Source organism: Amia ocellicauda, chromosome 15 (genome assembly GCF_036373705.1).
Source record: "Amia ocellicauda isolate fAmiCal2 chromosome 15, fAmiCal2.hap1, whole genome shotgun sequence".
Classification (NCBI taxonomy): Eukaryota; Metazoa; Chordata; class Actinopteri; order Amiiformes; family Amiidae; genus Amia; species Amia ocellicauda.
This window is the reverse complement of record NC_089864.1, coordinates 5430856-5442757: the sequence shown is the minus strand read 5'-3', so window position 1 is coordinate 5442757 and position 11902 is coordinate 5430856.

Here is an 11902-nt window from a genome sequence, read left to right as displayed (position 1 = left end):
GAGAGTATCCCCTCACTCAACACCACCTGGCACTCTACAGTATTTATTTTGAAGGGGTTAACCATAAGACCGTTAAGTGGTCTGTTAGATCATCATTTAAAAGCCCCCAGTGGAGAGGATGAAAGCACATCAGTTTAACAGCAGGGACATGGATATATTCATAGTGACAGAAAAATCAAGACAAAATAACTCTGCATATCTGGCATCAATGGGAACATTTTAATGCACCTTTCTATTTTTTTGTATTCCTTATTTCATGTTTATATTTGTGTCTCGGTATTTACTGTGATAACATTTAAGTACTTCCCTGCCTGCAGTCATTTTCTCACTTATACCAGAGAAAATGTCTTAAGAAAATAAGATTAAAATTGGATTTCAGAGGGAAAATAAATAAATAAAACCCTGCCGAGAGTATCTGCGACGTGAGCCCGGCTTTAAAATCAGACATAACACGTTAATGAAGAGGTGGGAATTAGCTCAGTCTTGGTCATGAAACACATTAGGTCTTTATAGGAGCTTCCATTAAATCTGGGACACAAATTATTCTAAAACTGTTGATACTGCAGGGAACGTGGGGAGTTATGTTTTCTGCAGTATGTAAAATACTTAACACTTTGAGAATACAGTATACAGTCACAACACGTCTGTGTTCAGCGGCATTTAGACAAACTGATTTTGCAAAACACAGTAGGAATAAAACATACAAAGTACCCTTTAATTGAAAGAACAGCAGTATAGTGGAGGCATTGACACATATTTTTATATTATATCATCTATTTGACAGATAAATAGCAGGACAGCCCACAGACATAGCTTCTGTTCTGGGGTTTAGATGTGTCCCTTATAACCTTCGTACATGTGCCACAGGATCATATTAGTATAAGCATGATTTTCCTGTGGGGTACCATGGTTTTACATGGGGTTCAGCCCTACAGGACCACAAGATACCCATGGTGTGCAATAGTACACATCTTTGGCATGTTTACTGTGGTATGCTGTGATATCTCTCTGGTCCAAGTGCAGTCGAGGCACGTTGAACCCTGAGGAAACTACAGCCAAACGACAGTAAAACCACAGTAAAAGGATAATTAAAGGTCAAGACCGCGTTGATGAATTCACAACGGTTGTTTTGCATGTGGTTTGCTGCAGGTGAAAGCTCTTGAGGGAACGTCTCTCTACGCACACCGTGATTACTGCATGCTGAAAAGGTCCTGTGTCTATTTATTATTTATACACTGCATTTATGGCCTTGATTCACAGGGGTTTCTCTGCCACACTGCTACTATCATTGATGAGAAATGAAGGGCTTCTTGTGTTGATAAAAAGCTACAGATAATCCCTCTAACACTGCAGATACACATTCTTAAAACATTTCCCCTCCACCGCCGGGACCCAGATGTTTACTCTCGGCTTCATTCGCAAGACAGAGGATGAATGTACGGTCCCAGATGGTAAAACGAGGTTGTGGGTAATAACTAAATTGAACAGGGCGACAATATGTAATCCAAACGAATCCAAATACTGTCAAACGTGATGTGGTTTGTCTCTGCATTTGGGGGCAGGGTGGGAATGTGATTAAGCCGACCTGTTTGATAGAAACAACGTGTCTGTATTTACTTAAAGGGCGAAACACCAAAGCAGGTCTGTGATGAATGAATGGATTTGGCCTGTCAAAATTAATTGAGGCTGCCTCGTGTGCTTGATTTCAGCTGCTCTGCAGAGAGACGGCGTGCATCGAGTGGAAGATTCCTGAAACAGCGCTCTGCCTTGCTGATTCCCCTGTCGAGGGCGGTTTATTGGCTGGAAATGTTTAAAATGTGAAGAAGAGCATTAAATTACTACCCGATATATAAGGGGAAAAATATATATATAATAAAAAAAAAATCATAATTGGATAAATCAAAAATGGATACTAATAACATCCCTATAGAGTCAATATAGCTGAAGACGCACTGGGCATTATTTCTGGGCATTATGTCCTTTACATTGTGTACAGAGTTTGTTATTTTCATTTTTCAGAATCTTTTTACTTTTTCTATGAACTGTGTCGTATATTAAACTGTTACACCAGCAGATAAAATAAACAATCCTTCAGCTGAGATCAGCGACGTTCTCAATTTATTCAAGATCAAACATCGCGTTCCATGGGATTGACTCTGCTTTGAATTAAACCATCAAACTCCTGCAGAAACACATTTTTTGGGGGTTGGCGCATATTCTGTCTTACATGACATTAATCTTCCATTAATAGATGATTGGACAGTTGTAATACATTATGTTGATATAGTGTACGTTTATACAACCAAGACCCTGGAACAAATTAGTTACCTGCCATTGACCCAGAATTGATCAAACTGTACTGCAGGAAACTTGGAAGATAGATAGACAGTCAGATAGTTGGATAAATACACACACACACACACACACACACACACACACACACACATAGGTTAGGTCCATAAATATTTGGACAAGGACACAATTGTCATCATTTTGGCTGTGTACACCACCACAATGGATTTGAAAGGAAACAATCAAGATTTGCTTTAAGTGTAGACTTTCATCTTCAAGTTGAGGGTATTTACATCTAAATTGGGTGAACAAGTACGAATTACACCCATTTTTATATGTGGTCCCCCCCCCTTTTAGGGGCTCAAAAGTATTTGGACAAACTAACATAATCATGAATTAAATTGTGAGCTTCAATACTTGGTTGCAAATCCTTTGCAGTCAATGACTGCCTGAAGTCTGGAACCCATAGACATCAGCAGATGCTGGGTTTCTTCCCTGGTGATGCTCTGCCAGGCCTGCACTGCAGCTGTCTTTAGTTCCTGCTTGTTCTTGGGGCGCTTAGCCTTCAGTTTTGCCTTAGACCTGAATCCAATTGAGCATGCATTTCACTTGCTGAAGGCGAAACTGAAGGCAAAACGAGTTGTAAAACTGGCCCGCCAATCCACGAATCTCCCCAGGCTCCTGCAGCAGCTGTCCTGTCGCTGTCCGCAAGCAGTGCATCATCATACTCTGTACCACCTCCTTCTCCAAAGCAAAGCAGAAGTACTGTGGACTAAGTATATCATATCATCTGCTTTCACATGATCTACAGCTGCAGTTGCATGTTCAAAACAATCTAATAAATTAGTAAGACATGATCTGCCTCGTCTAAACCCACGTTGACTATCTCCAAGAATATGGGTTTCATTAAGATGCTCCTCTATTTTCTGTCCTATAACTTTATCCAAAATTTCAGCTTCCAATTTTATAACCAGTCTTTGGTGTGGAGTGCTTTCTGAAATTCTAAGTATATCATATCATAGACAGACCGATAGATAGATACAGACAGACAGACATATAGATAGATAGAGAAAAAGACAAACAGACAGATAGAGATAGATAGATAGATAGATAGATAGATAGATAGATAGATAGATAGATAGATAGATAGATAGATAGATAGATAGATAGAGGAAACTATGATGCATGTCTGTATTGCACTAATTGAAAAACTAGGCACAGTCCCCGAGACCAGTTTGAACTCAGGGAGGAACTGTATGTTTTGAGCTTCGTCTGTAAATGATCTGTGTTTGCCGCGTGACTGGCGTTCTCCGTCAGGATGCCGTGTGAATATCATAACCAGCTGTGATTTATAGCTCTCCACTTCCTTTAGGATGCACGTCATACTGGTCCACTGAAATCTCCCATGAGCTCAGGCATGTAACTCTCACAGATTTCATGAATCGGCACGGAATCGCAGGGAAAGGCCACAGACTCATTAACATACCTGATGGGTCTGTTAATTATGATGAATAAGTACGAGACGCCTGCAGTGCTACAACGGGGAGGATTTCAGGTAGGAAGACATTTAGATGAAGTAATAGTGCACTTATTTTTCCCCCTATGAAATACATTTGTAATGTCCTCTGAGATTACTGCGAATCATTTATTCTGACTTTAAAACATCCTGGGGTTTAAACAAGGTAGTTTTCAATTGTGTTCCTGAGCATTTGCAGTTTGTTTTGTATTTAAGTGAATTTTGTACTGATTTTCCAAGAGGGCAGTGTTAAAGATACAGAGACCCTGTTGGCTTCACCTTTTGATAGGAGACCCTGGATAAATACATTCATGTCGGCTTCATGTTTCATTCTCGGCAAATGATCTGTTGCAAGAATCACCTGATCCATAAAAGTTTATTTTCATGTTTGGACACAGTAAAAATAATTGGCACCATCCCTGCAACCCCATACCAGTCTGAGACTAAGACCACAAGAAACACAGGTCCTATGACACACAAGTGAATGAGGCCAGTGTGATTTAAAACTCAGAAAACAAAGCTCAGTTGCCGTCTACAGTCTGGGCTTTTCCCTCACACCTCCTGGGAACTCAGTCCTTCAGATGGACAGAGATCGACGAGAGGAAGGAGCTGGTGTAACAGAGTATGACGAGGGTCCCTGCGCTCAGTTCTGCTCTGTCTGCTCGGATCCAATCAGCATGGTCTTGTAATGTGAGATTACAGGGGGTTATTATTTCATTCCAGATTTGCTGCTGCTCAGCCAATCTTGGGAAACCCGGGAGAGATTCAACCGTTGTGGTGGAGGGACTTAAAGGACCTGAAGACTGACTTTTGAACAAGGTCCTGGTACCTGAGAGTATAGTAATATAGCTTTAGAGAAGAGTCCAACTGAGGTCAAGTTACTCCAGATTGTGAAACTTAAAATCTGTCCCGGGAAGATGACTGGCAGACTGGCGTCCTAGGAGAGGATGGCACATGGACAGAGAGACAGACAGACAGGCAGACAGAGAGAGAGAGAGACAGACAGACAGACACAGAGACAGACAGAGATACAAACAGACAGATAGAGAGAGACACACAGACAGACAGACAGACAGACAGAGAGACAGAGAGACAGACAGAGAGACAGACATACATAGACAGAGAGACACACAGACAGAGACAGACAGACAGAGAGACGCAGATATACAGACGGACAGATAGAGAGAGACACAGAGACAGACAGTCAGACAGACAGACAGACAGACAGACATAGAGAGACACATACAGACAGAGAGACAGACAGACAGAGAGACAGAGAGACAGACAGACAGGTTTGCATTTTAATAACACACATACACATATATTTAAAAATAACAATTGAGTAAGATTAGTTTCACCTAGCCCATTGTCAAATAAAAAGGCAGTAAAAGACAAAAAATGGCAATAGAAAGTAAATGGATTTAAGTGCTGCAAATAGACCTGATACAATTTATAAGCCTGCTAAAATGAAGTCACCATTACCATTCACTTTGTACCAGCCGTGGGTCTGCTTGCCAATTTCCTACTACTTTGCCGTATTGTGTTTAATAGAGGCATTCTCACCCAATCTCAATTTCACACTTGCCACAGCCTACACCTGGCAGCTTCAGGCTTTGTGTATATTTCAAAGGGAAAATCACAGAGGAGGACAGAGCTGCACAATTGCACCAGGCAGCCATATGTCCGCTGTCTGCAGCCAGTGTATCAGAAGGGCAGATTAGCAAGCTCTGCCTCGGCCTCTATTGTGGATTCGTCGCCCACTAAGCTGTATAAACTTCCCAAAGTCCAGAAACCAGTTTTTTTTTCCTGTCTACGTCCTCTAATTCAGGGGTGTATTGGTATAGTCAGAAATCATTTTCATTTTCTCAGGGTTATACGTTGACATTTGCAGACTGAATGTAACTACAGTTGGCTATTGAACTGATACATTGTATTTGACAGCAGAAAGAAATCCACACACAGGGAGACGTACACAACATCTTCTTTCCGTTTAAGGGTGGCATGAGGGTTACAGTAGTCCCACATCGTATAACCTCATCAAATTGCTTCCCCGCTGTTGTCCTGCGGTGTAAGGAAAGTCTAAACTATTTTGAAAGGGTTAATATTCCTGGAAAATCACAGGAAAAATGTCATTCTTGCACAACTTTACCTTGTCCATGTAATGAGAACAAAAGGTATAGCCATTCGATTGTGCACTTTCCACTCGTCCTTGTTTAAGTCCACATAAGAAAATCATTTCTCACTGTGGCATATTTCAGGACAGAACAGGAAAAGGTAAATACCCTGATTGTGTAGCCATTGCTTTCCACATTATCATCACAAGACCCACAACGCAGTAGTATAACACATTTGTATTAACCTTTCTTGGCTATTCCTTCCTGATGTGTTTAAAATCATTAAGCCGTTAAGCTGTTGCAAAGACTTAAACTGCAACCAGCTGATATATGGCGCAGCTCTTAGCGAAGTATAAATTGTGTACTTTTTAATCAATACGCTCAGACACTTTCTCTATTAGGCTGCGAGACACTGCATCGGATGGTGGAAAGTGACAGGTCTGCTGATAGTTTAGGGGCTATTCACTAACTTTAACGCTCTTTCAGATGTGGGGCATATTTTAAATTCTCTCTCTAGGACGGCCGTCAACACAGCAGTAAATCGCACAAAACAAATGAACAAATCAGCTCTATAAAGCATCAGAGCTCCACAACTATTTTCATATAGGAGATATATCTACAGCCAGTTCTTGTGATAACATTTAGCACATTCAGTCAGTCAGTTTCCTTCACAGAACACTGACATTAATTTGGAGGCCAAAAAAAAGGTTGTTGTGACCACATCCCTGTAATAAGCAGGTATGGCTTGTGTGTTCACCCCTCAAAAGCAAATGCATTTATTTCTTAGCAGGATAAAGAGAAAGGGTGAACAATCCTCCTCAATCAGCCAGTTTACCCCGAGAGCACCGGCCTCTCAGGTTTAAATCTAAGATCCTTAATTTACACTCTGGACCACTGTTGTGTGTGTGCGTTTAATTATCGCGATTCAAGCAGTGCGTAATAAATCACTTGCCCTCTTCACGGGAGTCAAATACAGCATGTGAGGACACAATTAATACGCTACAAAAAGTAGCTCCTTTTGTGTGTGTGTTAACAAGGTTTTTCACATGACGCTCGCTTGCACCAACATGAATTGTCAATTGTAAAGATATATTAATGTGCCACTCACACACCTTGTTTCTAATTTTTACTTGACAGGCCAATCATTACTGTTATTGCTACTGTAATTGCCACAAATAACAGTTCTCTCTTAATGGGATGTGCTTAATGGGATGCATGTAGCAGCACCTCCTGCTGGGATATATCAGAGGTGTGGGATACAGGCCTCAGCTCTAGCATTTGCTGTACCTCTGCCTTCCTGTCATTTATATTACCGTTTGGCATGGCTGGAAGGGAGGGGGATTTGTGAAAACCATGCACACAAATAAGCAGGTGTAATAATTGATCATAAGTGCGTATAGGTTAATAAATAATGGATGCAAGGCGAACACATCCTCGAATAAGAACTAATTCATCTAATGTTTTATTTTAATTTATTTTTTATTGCAATCGGAGGCTCCGCAGCATTATAAGAACTCCGTGTCTCGTTTGAAAGGAACATTTACTGTAAGTTGCCCACACACTCAATTCATTAGTGACACTTAGCTGCATGTTACTATTCTTACCCTGGTGGTTGTGTGTACACTTCGTGATCTTCTAAGGTTTTTTGGCAACACGTGCTCGGTGTCCTGATACACCTGCAAGCGTTTGCAAAAGTTGCTGATCTACAGAGGAACAGAGTGTCTGCGGGAAAGAAAGTGATGTTGTTGACTTTATTATTTCTAAATGTGCTTTCCTTAAAGTGAAAGCAGAGTTGCTTTTAATTAACTGATATTTCTGCAGAAACAAGATTCTGACACTAAAGACACTACTTTGTTTTGTATATCGCCCCCTGGTGGTACAGAAAAGAGGGTGCCATTCGTGATTAGAGAAGAAGACATTTGCAAAGCTGTTTCTGCCCAGTGCGAAATGTATCTATTCCTGTTGAAGGTGATCTACAGACTCAAACACGCAGTGCTGCACTCCAGGGATTGCCTTCAAATACAGTCTTGCTCGAACTTCACGACTTCTCCTCTGTGTGTGGATTGTGATTGTGTGGGACAGCGAGGGGACACACAGTTCAACACCCCCAGGCACCAGCGGGACACACTTTCCTCCTTCACTCGTGGCAGGCCAGCGTTGTGTAGCACCAAGTTCATATAATCAAGGAATCAGCAGGAAGAAAATATTACAAAAACTGTGTTGTGCCGTCTTTTGACCAATTCCTACTTTGCACAGGGGGTACAATCATGCATCGGATTCCTCAGGCCTGTCCAACCTCACAGAGGGACACAATGCATTAATAATGGAATAAAACTGGCACCAGTCATTCACTGCCTGTCCGCCCCCCCACTACAAACAATCAACACTGTACATATATTTCTACTAAGATGAAGTAACTTAAATTGACTTTATTACCTTGGTGTATTATGAATAAAAACCAACCATTACCCATCTGGTTAAAATATGTAAATGATGTCCGTTGTGTGTCTTGCTGCTGAGAAAGGTTGTAATGACTCAGACAATACTCGTATTCATCTCAGCGCAGATGGATTCATTTGATTACTAAAAAACACTGATGTATGATACACAGGGTAATAACTGGGCTATATTTAGCATGTGTTACATTTTTGATGATGCCGTTTTGGGGTGATTTGTTGCGCTGGCTACGGAGCTGAACGTCTGACTGTGGCCCGGCTGGAGTGGCTGGCCAGACCTGATCCAACAGCACAGATTGGGACATTTTTAATGTTTCATTCTGCAAAAGCGGCCGTTCAAGGCACTTGGCAGGAGCGCTTTCTCGTCTGACTGTGGAGTAACTGACAGATGCATAAATATGTTCTCCACATCAGGAAGAAAGTGCCTGTGCCTCACGCCTCTCAGTAGGGATTCGAGTAAAAACACTGCCAGCATATAAAACGTCTGCAGCCCAGATAATCACTTTCCCAGCGCAGAAAACCCCAGACATGCCGAGGCATTGGTGTCAGGACTGTGGGATAAGGCACTAAAGGGACATAAATGTTGATCAGAAACGTTTCATTCTTTGTTTTTACTTTTAATGATGAGTAAATGCTGTTTAATATCATTTCTAGGGAATCCAGTATGAACAAGAACAGTCATAATGATGCAAGAAGGTTGGATACTGTATTGGTGTGGTTTTCTCTTACAGCACTGCTGATATATATATATATATATATATATATATATATATGTATATATGTATATGTATATATATATATATATAACTGGAGTATAACTGCACCCCTGTGGTCTGTGTGAACTCTCAGCCTGTAGCAGCTGCTGCTGAATCCTGCACAGATCTCACATGCTGCTTACCACGTCAACGGACTGGACTGGGTGCTGCCCCTCGAATGCCAATCAAACCCCCACAGTGTTGTGTGAGAGGCCTGTGCTGCGTTCCTCTCTCTCTCTCTCTCTCTCTCTCTCTCTCTCTCTCTCTCTCTCTATATATATATATATATATATCTTGGGCGACTGTTCTTTTGGCATAGCGGACATAGCCCCCCGCTTGGGATTCAAACACAAGCGGTCTTCCCAGCTCTCTTGCTCTCTGCCCAATAATAATAAATAATCATAACTTTTATTTATGATTTCGCTTATCACACCTATGTGTCTCAAAGTGCTTTACAAAAAAAAAATCCCAGTAGAGGATAAATTCGCTCCGAAAAAAGACAGGTCCCCCGATGCGGGCGGCTTATACACTCTGATGATGTCACAGAGGGGTTGCGTCATTGTAACAAGCCTTTATAGCATTTATGTGTGCCATATTGTGATGCATTTATATATACTTTGCTGTGGAATACTGGCTGTGTTTATTGATCACTTTGTTGGCCACATTAGGAGGAACAAAAGAGGCCAAGCACAGACAATGCCAAGATTATAATGAAGACAACAGTGGGATATACATGTTTTCAGTTTGTTCCTCGTGTGCACCGCAGACAGATGCCCTCATTGGATACGTTGCCACAGTGTCCTGCAGCTCTGCTTTTTGAACCACGACTAGGAAGTCTTCTCATTTTAAACTCACCCACATCCCATTAATGAATTTCTTTGAATCACCTCTTGCGTCTTTGACCGCCTGTGCTTTTCAACATGTCCGTCCCGTCCAGTGACCCTGATGCACTGAACGATTAAGTCATCACAACTTCAGCCTCTGGCTAATGAGAGACGAGGGCCAGTCGGGGTTATTTTATATCTGAGCCGTTTAATGTTGCACACTTAATTACAGTGTACCAGCATCTTAAGGAAACCGGTGTCTACAGCACAAAATAACCATTCATAAATAAATAAAGGGGTTATGTGGAGCCAAGGCCAGAGTTTCTCAAAGTCTGACAGTTCGGTATAGCAAGTAGCTCCGCTGAAGGTAAAAGGACACCGGAGTCAGTGAAACTCCAGCGCAAGATTTCCCCATCCAGCTGTAAATTACTGAGACGGCGGGTCTCCTCCTTGACACGCAGACCTGCAAGGTTAACGCCAGTTGAATACTTAAGCTGGCAAAGTCAGACACTGTTGCTAAGTTATTCCCTGGGCAAAGAGAGTTGTGTTGACCGGTCAACAGAGGTTACCAATGGAATCGTTTTGTTTTAATGTCACTTTCTCAAAAATAGAGAGCCGGATTGTTGTATTTCTCATAAATGTCTAATGCAAGAATGTGAATCTCTCTCTCCCTCTCCATCTCGCCCACTCTCTCTCGTCTCTCTCTCTCTATATATATATTTGCTAGCAGTCTTGCACATTTCAGCAATTGAAAATGTAAATAGAGTTTGTGTTGTACACAGTTTTAACAGTGTGTTGAGCAACGCCTCTGATTGTGTTTCGCAGAAGCAGCTTCTATAAAACAAACCTTTCCACACCTGGCGGCACTGAGCCCCTGCACAGCTAGGTCTGTTTTAAGATATTTAATTTCCTCTTCTCTTCAAAAGCAGACTTGTGTGCTGAGGGAGAAACATCTTCTTTACCAAGCTGCTTTCGTAATCGGCCTATAATGCTGTTCTTTACTCTCCAAACAGAAGGGATTTCCAGCTCCAATATTTAAAGACTATAATAATGGTGCAAATATCTCCATTAATTACCCATCTATACTGGGACTGAAAGTTAGATGAATATGTTTTTATGTTGCTTTGGAAGCAGAATCCACCCGTGAACATGAAATCATCTTCATACCTAAGACTGTATCGTAGGTTTGGTTATTTATTGCTCACAGAAATCGCAGTACAGAATAATGTTTTTCTTGGGTTTGTTTTAAATGAACACCCTGAACCTGTATAATAATGCTATATTCCCATAATGCAGGGTTGAGAACCAATACATTCCAATAATTGTTGCTGTTTTATGAGGCTTTATTGGTTATGAGGGAATGCAGTACATGGGAAGTCAGTACAATAATCCCTGTTAACTGAAACACAAGTCCTCCTGCTCGCAAGAAGATGTGTGTCAACAACTGTTGCCAAGGCAATCTTTTTATTTATTTGGTTTGCTTTTTCTCGTTCAGTTTTACCTACTGCTGCGGTTGTCCGATAAGTCTCCTGTCTCCTGCGAAACAAATTGTAAAGGAAAGCATTGTGCTGACAGTCCTGCCCGACGCAGTTTTTGTGCCATTAACACAGTGAATGGTGCCCAGGAAGATGCCAGACGCAGGCAAATGGGTGTAAAACAGATTATTTAGAGAAATAATTACTTTTATGAGAACGGTTAGCATTTTAGTAGATGTTGATGTATTATTTGAATGGCACAGTCTGTTATCATGAAAGACGCAAACTCGTATTATGAGATGTATTTTGCACATAATTATGCAAAACATACGTATAATATCATTCGAGCAGCGTCGTTTGTAGAGAAAAGGATTGCTCTGTTTCTCTTTTAAGTTATTGTGAGTCCATTATTGGGTTTTGTATCTGATAGCACATTAGCACATTAATTAAAAAACACTATTAGCATACGC